This window comes from Schistocerca nitens, chromosome 8, assembly GCF_023898315.1.
Source record: "Schistocerca nitens isolate TAMUIC-IGC-003100 chromosome 8, iqSchNite1.1, whole genome shotgun sequence".
Taxonomy (NCBI): Eukaryota; Metazoa; Arthropoda; class Insecta; order Orthoptera; family Acrididae; genus Schistocerca; species Schistocerca nitens.
The window spans coordinates 269,899,931-269,913,852 of NC_064621.1; positions in this window are offsets into that span (position 1 = coordinate 269,899,931).

The window sequence follows — 13,922 nt, forward strand, 5'->3', positions numbered from 1 at the left end:
AATATTCCGGAGGTAAAATAGTCCCCCATTCGGATCTCCGGGCGGGGACTACTCAAGAGGACGTCGTTATCAGGAGAAAGAAAACTGGCGTTCTACGGATCGGAGCGTGGAATGTCAGATCACTTAATCGGGCAGGTAGGTTAGAAAATTTGAAAAGGGAAATGGATAGGTTAAAGTTAGATATAGTGGGAATTAGTGAAGTTCGGTGGCAGGAGGAACAAGACTTTTGGTCAGGTGATTACAGGGTTATAAATACAAAATCAAATAGGGGTAATGCAGGAGTAGGTTTAATAATGAATAAAAAAATAGGAGTGCGGGTTAGCTACTACAAACAGCATAGTGAACGCATTATTGTGGCCAAGATAGACACAAAGCCCATGCCTACTACAGTAGTACAAGTTTATATGCCAACTAGCTCTGCAGATGATGAAGAAATAGATGAAATGTATGACGAGATAAAAGAAATTATTCAGGTAGTGAAGGGAGACGAAAATTTAATAGTCATGGGTGACTGGAATTCGTCAGTAGGAAAAGGGAGAGAAGGAAACATAGTAGGTGAATATGGATTGGGGGGAAGGAATGAAAGAGGAAGCCGCCTTGTAGAATTTTGCACAGAGCATAACTTAATCATAGCTAACACTTGGTTCAAGAATCATGAAAGGAGGCTGTATACATGGAAGAAGCCAGGAGATACTGACAGGTTTCAGATAGATTATATAATGGTAAGACAGAGATTTAGGAACCAGGTTTTAAATTGTAAGACATTTCCTGGGGCAGATGTGGATTCTGACCACAATCTATTGGTTATGAACTGCAGATTGAAACTGAAGAAACTGCAAAAAGGTGGGAATTTAAGGAGATGGGACCTGGATAAACTGAAAGAACCAGAGGTTGTAGAGAGTTTCAGGGAGAGCATAAGGGGACAATTGACAGGAATGGGGGAAAGAAATACAGTAGAAGAAGAATGGGTAGCTCTGAGGGATGAAGTGGTGAAGGCAGCAGACGATCAAGTAGGTAAAAAGACGAGGGCTAATAGAAATCCTTGGGTAACAGAAGAAATATTGAATTTAATTGATGAAAGGAGAAAATATAAAAATGCAGTAAATGAAGGAGGCAAAAAGGAATACAAACGTCTCAAAAATGAAATCGACAGGAAGTGCAAAATGGCTAAGCAGGGATGGCTAGAGGACAAATGTAAGGATGTAGAGGCTTGTCTCACTAGGGGTAAGATAGATACTGCCTACAGGAAAATTAAAGAGACCTTTGGAGAGAAGAGAACCACTTGTATGAATATCAAGAGCTCAGATGGAAACCCAGTTCTAAGCAAAGAAGGGAAGGCAGAAAGGTGGAAGGAGTATATAGAGGGTTTATACAAGGGAGATGTACTCGAGGACAATATTATGGAAATGGAAGAGGATGTAGATGAAGACGAAATGGGAGATAAGATACTGCGTGAAGAGTTTGACAGAGCACTGAAAGACCTGAGTCGAAACAAGGCCCCGGGAGTAGACAACATTCCACTAGAACTACTGATGGCCTCGGGAGAGCCAGTCATGACAAAACTCTACCATCTGGTGAGCACGATGTATGAGACAGGTGAAATACCCTCAGACTTCAAGAAGAATATAATAATTCCAATCCCAAAGAAAGCAGGTGTTGACAGATGTGAAAATTACCGAACTATCAGTTTAATAAGTCACAGCTGCAAAATACTTACGCGAATTCTTTACAGACGAATGGAAAAACTGGTAGAAGCCGACCTCGGGGAAGATCAGTTTGGATTCCGTAGAAATGTTGGAACACGTGAGGCAATACTGACCTTACGACTTATCTTGGAAGAAAGATTAAGAAAAGGCAAACCTACGTTTCTAGCATTTGTAGACTTAGAGAAAGCTTTTGACAATGTTGACTGGAATACTCTCTTTCAAATTCTGAAGGTGGCAGGGGTAAAATACAGGGAGCGAAAGGCTATTTACAATTTGTACAGAAACCAGATGGCAGTTATAAGAGTCGAGGGGCATGAAAGGGAAGCAGTGGTTGGGAAAGGAGTGAGACAGGGTTGTAGCCTCTCCCAGATGTTATTCAATCTGTATATTGAGCAAGCAGTAAAGGAAACAAAAGAAAAGTTCGGAGTAGGTATTAAAATTCATGGAGAAGAAGTAAAAACTTTGAGGTTCGCCGATGACATTGTAATTCTGTCAGAGACAGCAAAGGACTTGGAAGAGCAGTTGAACGGAATGGACAATGTCTTGAAAGGAGGATATAAGATGAACATCAACAAAAGCAAAACGAGGATAATGGAATGTAGTCAAATTAAGTCGGGTGATGCTGAGGGAATTAGATTAGGAAATGAGACACTTAAAGTAGTAAAGGAGTTTTGCTATTTAGGGAGTAAAATAACCGATGATGGTCGAAGTAGAGAGGATATAAAATGTAGACTGGCAATGGCAAGGAAAGCGTTTCTCAAGAAAAATTTGTTAACATCGAGTATAGATTTAGGTGTCAGGAAGTCGTTTCTGAAAGTATTTGTATGGAGTGTAGCCATGTATGGAAGTGAGACATGGACGATAACTAGTTTGGACAAGAAGAGAATAGAAGCTTTCGAAATGTGGTGCTACAGAAGAATGCTGAAGATAAGGTGGGTAGACCACGTAACTAATGAGGAAGTATTGAATAGGATTGGGGAGAAGAGAAGTTTGTGGCACAACTTGACTAGAAGAAGGGATCGGTTGGTAGGACATGTTTTGAGGCATCAAGGGATCACAAATTTAGCATTGGAGGGCAGCGTGGAGGGTAAAAATCGTAGAGGGAGACCAAGAGATCAATACACTAAGCAGATTCAGAAGGATGTAGGTTGCAGTAGGTACTGGGAGATGAAGAAGCTTGCACAGGATAGAGTAGCATGGAGAGCTGCATCAAACCAGTCTCAGGACTGAAGACCACAACAACAACAACATCTTTTATTTAGACCGAAGTGGAACGTCAGTTCAGCTTCTGTTAAAATGTCTCTTTGACTACGCAATCGATGTATTAGCGTCCGCGCTAGATGCGCATCTTTACAGTTATGTAAATTATATAAAACAAATGTCTTTCAAAGAATATGTCTCATATCATAACTTGATCATTTAATATACAGATAGGTGAATGCCTTTCCATGGGTACTCAAAGCTTTCATACGACGGAAATACCAATAATATTACATCGTTTCCCGCGTGAGGAGTAATGAGTCTGAAAGATCGTTACGACTCACGCGCAGTCGTAATATTATTGGATTCACGTACTTAGTGAATGAAGTATTTAAGGATCTCTCCTTGTAAAGCGCAAAAGAAACATAACGTAAGGCATATAGAATTATATACGTTTCACACCAAGTCGTCAAAGATACTCACAGTTGCTTGATCATTAAGAAACTTGGTTATGATGCCATCATAAGTGTTTAAGGATTTAACATAGGTTCCTTTTTGAGCGTGTTCTCTAGAATTACTCTCATTCAATCAATAGAAACATTGAAATACTAACATAGATACAAGTACAAATCAAATACACATACAGATAATTATATACATAAATACTGACAAGAAGAAAAAAGTTCGATTACGGTATTGGTGCATTTCCACCAATTTTGAACAGAACATAAGAATTTATCAGTCTTTCTCGTAGCGACGTCACTCTTCATTTTGTAGTTGGGAGTATTTTCCATGAACTCGGATGATTTTCACAGGGGAATTCTTTCATCACCTTTCACTTTTCACTGCACTAAAACTGGGGATCACCTTTTCACATTATGGTGGAAAACACTGGAAATTTCACTATGTGAAGGGGGAAGTGATATTTCTTGACTCGACGATCCATCGGGTCATGTCGGGAATCAGGAAAGTTGATGACTGGTTCAATGACGAATGAGTCAGTTTGGTGGCTGTCTTAATCTCATTCCAAGTCACGTTTCAGCACATGGAAATACAGAAAAAAATAATCTGTATTAGGACTTGCTTATTAACTAGCATCTTAATCTAAGGGTATATAGAGTAAGAATTTAAGACAATAAAAATTACTACATAGACTATGTACATATACATTATATATTATTCGTATTTTGTGTCTAGGTTTTATATTCTTTCGTTAGCAAATATTAGCAAAACACGTTTCGTCTTGTACAGGTCTTTCTTAAGCAATGTATTTAGCAATATTGCCGTTGCAATTTTCATAGTTAAGGAAAAGTCATCATTAGTGTCCTCTTAATGTAAATATAGTAAAATCGTGCGTAGTTTATCAAAGTTTTATTATTTTTATGTCCATTTTCATCTCAAATCAGGAGCACGCTCGCGCCCGTTATGGAGAGGAATGCTTATTGTTGAGTACGGGCCGGCGAGCGGTCATTGAATGTTGCCACAGTGCTTCACAGTCACGTGGTAACGAACTGGCGGTTTAACAGCGTTGGCAGTCCGCGTCCTGCACGAGGCAGATAGTTCAGTGGCTACCAATCGTTTTATAACTTGTGCATTTTGTTGAATCATGGGTACTGCAGCAGCTCGTCAAGGTTACATGGTCAACCTGGACAGTAAATTGACTGCACCAGCCTCGAAGAACAGTCATCGATGAATATGACTACTGTCACCTATTGCAGTGAGTAAAATAGCTTGTCTATCCTTTGACTGATAGTCACTGTATCGTCGTTGCAACGTGAGAATACTTGTAATGCTACTTCACACGCGGAACATCACTTGTGTCCATAAGTTTATTACAGTTTTGATTCACACAAGAGATAACTAGTTTTCGTGTCCATACCTGTGTCAAATTACGATTTTACACACGTGTCCATCATTTTTGTCACTGAGTCACACGCATCAGTCCATATAGGCGTCTTTATACTACAGAGTAGCACAGGTAATGCTAAAATTACTTATCATGAAAGGATTATTTACAAAATATACATGGTTTTTTTTTTACTGTCCAAGACCTAACGAAAAACGTGTTTGCTATTCTGAATGGTGCTTCTGAAGCACGTTAGATTTTATATATATTTTAAATCTGATTCTTTTCCGTTTCTTATTGTTCTGTAACAGCCTTTTTTTTGGTTTCTTTGTTCATTTATTCGGTTACATCAATAATCAGTAAAATATACCCACTATGGCGTGCCGAACAGTTCACGTTCAAAACTTCATCTAACAGAAATCGGGAAAATTATTCATATTTCCTAGGATGCTTTTGCTCACAGCAAATCAGATTTACATCACGTTTCGATAAGTAACTGCAGATACGCATTAACCAACGAGCCACGATCGTCAATACACACAATATACACACGTCAAGACTTTTGAACCAATTTCCAAATTTCTTCACCTACCGGGTAGGGTAGGAAGGTAAGAATGCTAAAGAAGAAAACTACAATAGGATAGTGAAAAGAAATGAAAGATAAGAAGATAGATAATAGGTGAAATAATCAGTTGAGCAAATTCATTCTTCGACTCCACCGTTTTTAGTGTCATCCACGCGGCATAACTTGACTTCAGTATTAAAATGTCGCACAAATCCGCTGCCAAAGCATCTTCAAATACATCTCAAAATCACGGCATGCGGACATAGCAGAAGAATATAAGCAGATTATCTCAGTCCTCAACTAGGTGTCTTAATATCGAAGGTTTCTTTATGATACTCATAACATAGGAATAGTCTCTCTAAGTTTCTCCAATACAGGACCTAATTCTTATTATAAATTCAAATTTCTTAATTGGTTGACTCATAGTAATAAATAAATTAAAATTGCTCTCCAGTTGCGGGTACCATTATTCATTTCTTTGTACACTAACTATATGTTGCTGCTTATACTCGGTGTAATCTACAGATTACAATGTATCAGTTTTGCATCGTACCTGGTTCTAGCGACTTAAAATATCAATCCTTTGAAAGCTTAACTTAGGTTAATACTTCACATATACGGACATTCTGGTCTGAATGAGGGATTTAAAGAAAACCTTTAGTACTTGGTAAAAAGAAAGAAGATTTGCCGTAATTTAAAACTAAAGCAGCAGGTGGCACTTTGGCACATCCCTTACTCAATTCAACGACTGCAGTCTTCTATTGCTCAAGAAACTTAAAACTACCTTAAAACTAAAGCAAATCTTATTTTCCAAATACGTAGAGTACCTTCTTCAATCAGTTCATATTTTTCAAGGTCCATCATTACTTTGTGTCCACCTCACTCAAATGATTACGTAACCTGCAGAATACATGTACATGCTGTTGACTCACATACTTTCTAAACAGATCACACTCTTGTTTCAAGTTGCAGCTTAACATAATAAATGATATTTTTTTAATGTTTTTCATGGTACTTCTTTAGGTCTACATGGTGGTAAAGTCCTTTTATTCGTCCACTAACTGGATCTGCCAACACGTAACAACCAATATGTGGCTACCTGACTATAACAAACGGTCCTTCGTATAGGTGTTGCCACTTACGATTTTTACGTAAGATGAGAGATGGTTTGAAGTGTGTCCTCGGAAGAACACACTCGTTCAGGCGATACGACAGAACTTTATTGATATGCCTGTCAAATGCCTTTTTTCTTAAATTGGCATGAGTTGTGAGAGAGATCAGGGCTTGTCTTATTATCTAGGTTGACTTCTGGAACTGGTATCTTGGGGATAGGATCAGTCCATTCATTGCTTTCCTTTTGCCTGTAGATTAGTTCTGAAGGTGTGAAACCGGTCGAAGTGTGCTTTTAGTTTTCCGCATGTTCATTAGGTTGAATTTCGCTCACAATTACCTTTGAAGTACCGGGCGGTACGCTCGGTACGAAGTTTGCTTCCGTATTCCACCTAAAAGTTGCGGGCTATTTGCCGGAATTTCAGTCGAGATGGTGTGTGTTGGCGGGTTTGCTCGGGCATAATAGATCCGAGAATTTTGAGGTTCATGATTTTGACTTTGATAGTTAGTAAAAGGTGGAGGACTATTCCTAAAGTTTGGAGCATACCGTTGTTTGTATTGCTTGGAAGGATCTGGAGCATTTCTCCCTTGAGAACAGTGCTGGAATCTAGGCTGGTTATCATACTGCTGTTGACTGTTGGTGTTAATCCAACGTCCTTTTCCATTGAAATTATTATTATTTTGGCGATCGTTATTGTAGTGATAGCGATCATTGTAATTAACTGGTGAATTGCCGTATTGCTTTTGTGTTGTCTGGTATATGGGGTGGTACCTGTTTTGATCCTGGCATTTATGTTTCTGCTTCCCGTTACGGCGATAGTGGTTGTTATTATCACACGGAACGTCGTGTACTTTACTGTTGTTGGGTTGGTATGACATACCTGAGTCTGCGCCTACACCGTGCGGCTGTGTAGTGTACGGGCCAAGATTACAATTACTCCGCGCACTAGCACGCACGTCTTCTTGAATCATGTCAAGGTTGTCAAGTACTGACAGAAAAGCCTCCGTGTCGTCGTCACTGACATTTACTAACTTCTCCCTGATTGATACCGGTAGCTTTGACTTAAGGATCATAATTACGTCCTTCGTGGAAATGGGCGTGTCCCAATATTGTATTTTTCGCAGGTATTTCTCGAAGTACCTACGGGGACCAGCACTTCTCGTGTTAAACGGTTCAGCATTATATACTTCCTTTCTAAGGCGTTGTTGTATACCTGAACTCCAGAATTTGTTCAGAAATAGCTTTTCGAAGTCAGCGTAATTATTACATCTGTCAATTACTTCTGTTCCCCAGACAGAACCCTCTCCTTGAATGTAACCTACTATAAAGCGCATACGTTGCTTGTGATCCCAGCTCTCAGGAAAAACACCATTAAATGACTTCAGAAAAACCATTGGGTGGATGTAGCGTTTCTCTGGCAGAAAAGGCTGGAATACGCGGTGCTTGAGAACGCTTTCTTCTTTCATGAGCTCGACAAGAGTTACTTGATCATTCTGGTAACGTACTAACGGATTCTTACTGCTGTGATCACGTACAAGAGGAGAGAATTATACACGAGACACGGGATTATTATTGGATTCATGGTCTGAAGAAAGCAAGTGTGAATACTCTCTTCTATTGTCATTTGGAAAATCATTGACTTGTTGTTTCAACTGCTCGATTTCCTCAGTGTGGTGTCGTTTCCACTCTGGAAGATCTCGGTGAAAAACTCTACGAATATCTCCTAATTCAGTGACAATCGTATCTCCTGATGTACCTGGAGCAGCTAAAACTTCAACTGTGGCTGACTTAACGGCTTCTTTTAAGTCGTGTGGAACCTTGTTTTCTATGTACTGTTCCTTATTCTCGACCCATTCTACTAATTCATTTCCTATCGTTGAACGGACGTTAGCTGCAGCAACATTCACCCTCTTCTCAATGTTAATTTCGGATAGCGCCTGTGCCAGGTCATTGACCTGGCCTTGCAGAGTGATGACATTGTCTGCAAGCTTGTTTACTATAGCTCCGACCTCAGCGGACTTTTTTGAAACTAACGTTGTAACTGCCTGGCAACTTTCGATTTGTACTTTGATGTCTTTGTGCACGTTACCTACTGTGCTCTCATATGCATCTACCTTCTGCAGAATACCTTCTATCCCTTCATTAACTTAAGTACTTAATTCCTCCATATATTCCACCGTGACTGTCCTTATTCTTGCCTCTAAGTTGGCATCAATATTATCTAACTTATTTTTCATTGTACCAATCATGGTATTCAGGTCAAACCATTTTCGCTCTGTCTCCCGTTCCTTTTCCCTTTCTCTTTGTTCCCTTTTTTTCTATCTCGTTGTTTTTGTAATTTAAAAGCTTCTCTTTCCCGTTTCTCCTGTTCTCTATCACGTTGTTCTTGTAATTTATAAGCTTCCCTTTCCAATTTCTCCTGTTCTCTTTCTTGAAAAAAAATTCTCATCATTCAGGAATCGGGTCTGCGTGTTCCCGTTCGCGAACGTAGTGGGTATGACTTGACAACTGTGTCATCAACGTCATCCACACTGTTTGACGGCTTGCCTCTGTCATCTGACATGTTTATTTTCAAGTTTGTGACGTAACTACTCAAAGAAATATTTCGCAACACGCCGATCGTCAACTCTCTGATGCGCGCGCTGATAGTCAAACGTCACACCGCGGTAGCTGACAATTGCAGAGCTATACCGGGTAGAAGACAAGATGGCACCTAACTTTGAAAATAAGTGACAAACACCTACTAGACACTGAATCCTGCTATTATGGCATCCATCTTATGTTCTTAACCGTAGCAACAATGAAGATGCTGACAATACTAACAAATAAACTTTGCATGAAGAGATGATCAGAAGTGAATTCTAACTACGTAAATAAGCAACTCTGCAAGGAAATAACAGCGATACGATAAAATGAAGCAGTAACGAAAGAAATTCTGGAAATCAGTTTTTTTTATACAAGACGCGAGATTTTATGCATAATGAAAACCGTACTTACATCAGTCGTTTTGCGCACTGCTGTTATTTTTTGAATTTTTTTTATACTTCCTCGGTTTCGTTCAGTACTTCCTTTACGGCTTCCCGATGTCCACCGGATGATGTCATGAAACAATAACAAAACAGATTTAAATTTTTTTATCAGGTCCCTGTTCGGGCGCCACATCTAGTATGATAAAAAATTATTATTATTAGGTTAAATATATCTCAATTCTTTCAATTTAAATCTGTGTTTCATACTAGAATGTCGTGTTCCCAGTTTGGCACAGCTTTGCCACAGGAGACACGAAAGCGGTCGAAGACGTCCGTCTTCTGGTCGGCTCCTGATCGTTGTCAGAAGGAGGCTAGTTTTTGATTACGCAAAGACTTCTATTACTTGGAAAAGAACAACCCGGATTTATTTACGTAATCAGTATGGATTTTATAATTACCTAAGGGACCTTTAACAATGAACAGTAAAAAAAATGCATTTGCAAATGAAATCATTAATAAATGGGGCTGCTATGAGTTGTATAGAAGACAAGGGGCGGCCTTCCGTACACGACCAGGATGCCGCAGTATTCTCTGCTGTAGTAAAGGCTGTTTGACATTTATAAAAATAATATGGGATGGAAGTAAAAAAAGTGTAAAGGAAAAGAACAGAATAAGAAATCTGGTAAATACTAAATATATTCAAACAATTCTCACTAGCAAATTAGGGCTTATTTATAAACAATATAACTTACATAAGTACTTTTCTAACTGTATGGTGCGATCAGATTTCAGCCTGTCCTGTGCTGTCTCCTTGGCTCACGTTTTTGTCACAAATTACAGTCATTACTTTTCTCCTTCGCTAAAGTCAATTCTTGCACTGTTCAACACCTTCATAACAATAACTTGCCGATTTACAGTTTCTAACATAAATTACTTGAATTTTATTAATTAATAGTGTTGTCTGCACGCTGGCAAGACCGCTCACTTTTCTAGCTTAAAGTCGACCTTCTTTACGTTTTCACATTACAAGCAGAAGTACATTAAAATCTGAAGATCTACAAAAGTTTTGTTACTGTCATCTTTTATTTAGACCGAAGCGGAACGTCAGTTCAGCTTCTGTTAAAATGTCTCTTTGACTGCGTAATCGATGTATTAGCTTCCGCGCTAGATGCGCATCTTTACAGTTATGAAAATTATATAAAACAAATGTCTTTCAAAGAATATGTCTCATCTCATAACTTGATCGTTTAATATACAGATAGGTGAATACCTTTCCAAGGGTACTCAAAGCTTTCATACGACGGAAATACCAATAATGTTACACTGCCTACCTTTAAATGAATCTCGCACTAAAACGTTTTGTTCTCGTCGATATTCTGAAAACGGAAATCATTATTTTAGCTACTCTTAAATATTACACATGCAAACCATTGCCATAATTCTTTAGTTTTACGGAGCACACTGAAAATAGGTGTTTCAACTTCAGGAACCAGCGACAGAGTGTCGGAACATGGCCGTTCACCAGGCAATCCCACGCTTCCTCGGAAGTGAGTGAGTATCATGTTGGCGTGTTGGTCAGCCACTCTCCAGGCCCTCTAGTGCTCTGGAATACTTCCTTTCTTTGGTTCTGCCAAAGGGGGCCATAGGACTTTCTCAAAGTTAGTTACAGGGTCTAAAACAAACAATCCACTCATTTCTCAAACATCTCAAAACTGGATATAGGGATCTATTTTTTGAAGTAGATGCACGTATGAATAATTAAATATAAAAATTGTCCTTATTTTCTACATCAGGATTGAATAAAACTGCGTTACCATAAATCCGCTGTTCTGACAATAACAACGAAGTATGTTGTTATACAACTGACATTACTGTACCCATTGAGGCAAATCATTTCTGTGTCGGGTAGTACTGTCCCCTTTTAATTTCAGTGTACCGCAAATGGTACTTACTGTATTTTCGAATGAATATCGTACGTAGTACAGTGCAGCGGATAGATTGGAGTAGGTAAATCTACAAATAACATCTGAAACTCAATGTCACTCTAAGGTTAACTTCGTATTTTATTTATGTATGCCATTAGGTCGTACATGGAGATCGATTATAAAGGTTCAAATTAATTCAGACGAAACTAGTAATCTTTAAACAGTTCCTATTACATAATACAACAGCAAATTGACGGAAAGGAATTTCATGCTGCTAGTGTAACTCACACGTAATGGAATTCTGCTAAGTAGTATTCTTAAGGAATGCTCTATTATTCTAACCTCATCTATGTCTGTTTAGTTGCCGGTTCAAGATTCCGTTTTTCACACTACGTAAATGAAAGATGGCAGATGAATGACAATTTCTGAACTGCTGATATGGCTCACCTTGGGTTATACCGCAGTAAAGGAACAGCTTTGCAGTCGTCGCAATGCTGCTGATTTTGAAGATCGCTGGACAGCAACAGAATAGTAGTTGCTATGTTGTCAGTCAGAAAAATAATCACCAAAATTCAAAAATTTTAACATGCTTCTACATGCTACACATACGCTCCACCTCTTTCAGCGTGCACTCCATGTAGCTAAGAATTACAGCAAAGAAAACATAGACGAACCAGCTGTAGACATAAATAGTAACATAAGCGTTCACACTTGTTACGTAACTTGCTGATAAAATACAATGAATAATGTTAAACGGATCTTGTCATATAAGGCATTCATCTTATAAAAACACACAGTCACAAGCCAGGACTGAGGACTGCAGCAATTTAACGTTTTAGGTGTGGCCCAATAACATAAGGCGTTTGTCTTCCAAAAGTCTTCTTATAAAAATCAAAACACAATGAAGGCATCTGTATTATAACAGTGTACTTATGAAAATTAGTAAAAGTCAGCTGCTCAAATGTACAGACATTAGCGTTAAGGAAAGCTACATGGAGCGGACGCTGAAAAAGACTGAGAAAACCTGAGGAAGACACTAACGCACATGTAAAAATTGTCATAAAATGAAAAACGGCATTAAATAACGGTAGAGAAGAAGTGTTTTCAGAAAAACAACATGCTCGTCGAAACTAGCGGAGACCGGTGAATTTGTACTTTATCATTAATATCAGCGTTTTCTACAAATCTTTCCCCATTTTTTGGATAACTGGGGCAGGTTGGAGACACGCAAGTCCCCCAAGTGGTGAGCAATAGAAGAACTTGCACCAGGCTACTGAGCCACACGAAGTTATTATTATTATTTGTAGACATAATTAATTTTCTGAGAAATCCTCATAGCGCAAATACTACTTCCAATTGTCCGTGTTTCTTTTAATACTCAATTTGCTCTTGATTATGTCGACTGTTTCACTCACGACGAGAGAATCTCTCTTCATAGAGTATAATGTCTTCAAAAGTCTGAAATAAATCATTACTGGAGATGTTCACTGCAGCTTGTTGAAAGGTGTCCATGCTAGGATACTTGCCGCTACTTATATTTTTCTGTTGTTGTTGTTGCTTATTTAGGGCGCTCAACATCGTGGTAATCGGCGCCCCTTTCTGCAATTATGTTCTGTACAGTGTTTGAATCACTTTCCTTTGTCTAACCAAAGTATCGTGAATGTCTCTAAAGACCGGAACATATATTTTTCCTCTGTGATGTCTGACATCTTTTGGCTGTACTAGATTCCCGAAATGGTTATTTGGAGGTACTCTGGCGGGCAGCGAGGCGGATTGGAACCAGTCACGCTTCACTATTTGAACTTTTTTCTTTCGGGGCCATGTTTCTTACTACAAACGTTATTAAGTGTGTGTTATGTGCTTGGAAAGGTGGGATATCTTTTGTTATGCTAAAGATATTATTTATGTTAATGAACACCTTCCGTTATACACTGATGCCTGTCAAACCACGTAGTTTTAAATTGTATTATGGAAAAACTTTAATAAATATATCTTGTACATAAAATTTATCTTGTACATAAATATTTGTCTTTTAGGGATAACTTCTTTACCTCTCCTCACCTTCCCAAGTACACCTCGGGCTGGCGATTTTCTTTATTTTGAAGTATGTGTGTGTATGTGTGTGTGTGTGTGTGTGTGTGTGTGTGTGTGTGAAATTAATACCGATAAATTATTCTTTAAGGAAGGCGGAGATAACTGTGTCTCGGTATAATACTCAAAAATATATTTCGTTTGCACACATTAAACAAGTAGACATCTTGCATCATATCCGATTTCGCAACATGACCAGTCAGATAGCATCTCTGTACTCAAAGGCGTGAAAATGAACTTATTTCATTAATTATTCCCAGACATGACTACAATTCAATGTAGCTCTAGCGAGTTTCAGTGTTGATGCTTTTTGTTAATCTAAACCCCAGCTTTTCGCAAAACAGCAACAGGTTTCAATTCATAGCTCGACGTGTTGAGGAACACGTTAGCAAGGTGAGTCACCAACTCGCGTACGCTATCACAGTTCGGTTACAGACGGATTGCCATACAGCGTCCATTTAAGCTTCCTGAGAATCTGGTTTGGCAGGTTCGTTTCAGTCACCTGTGAG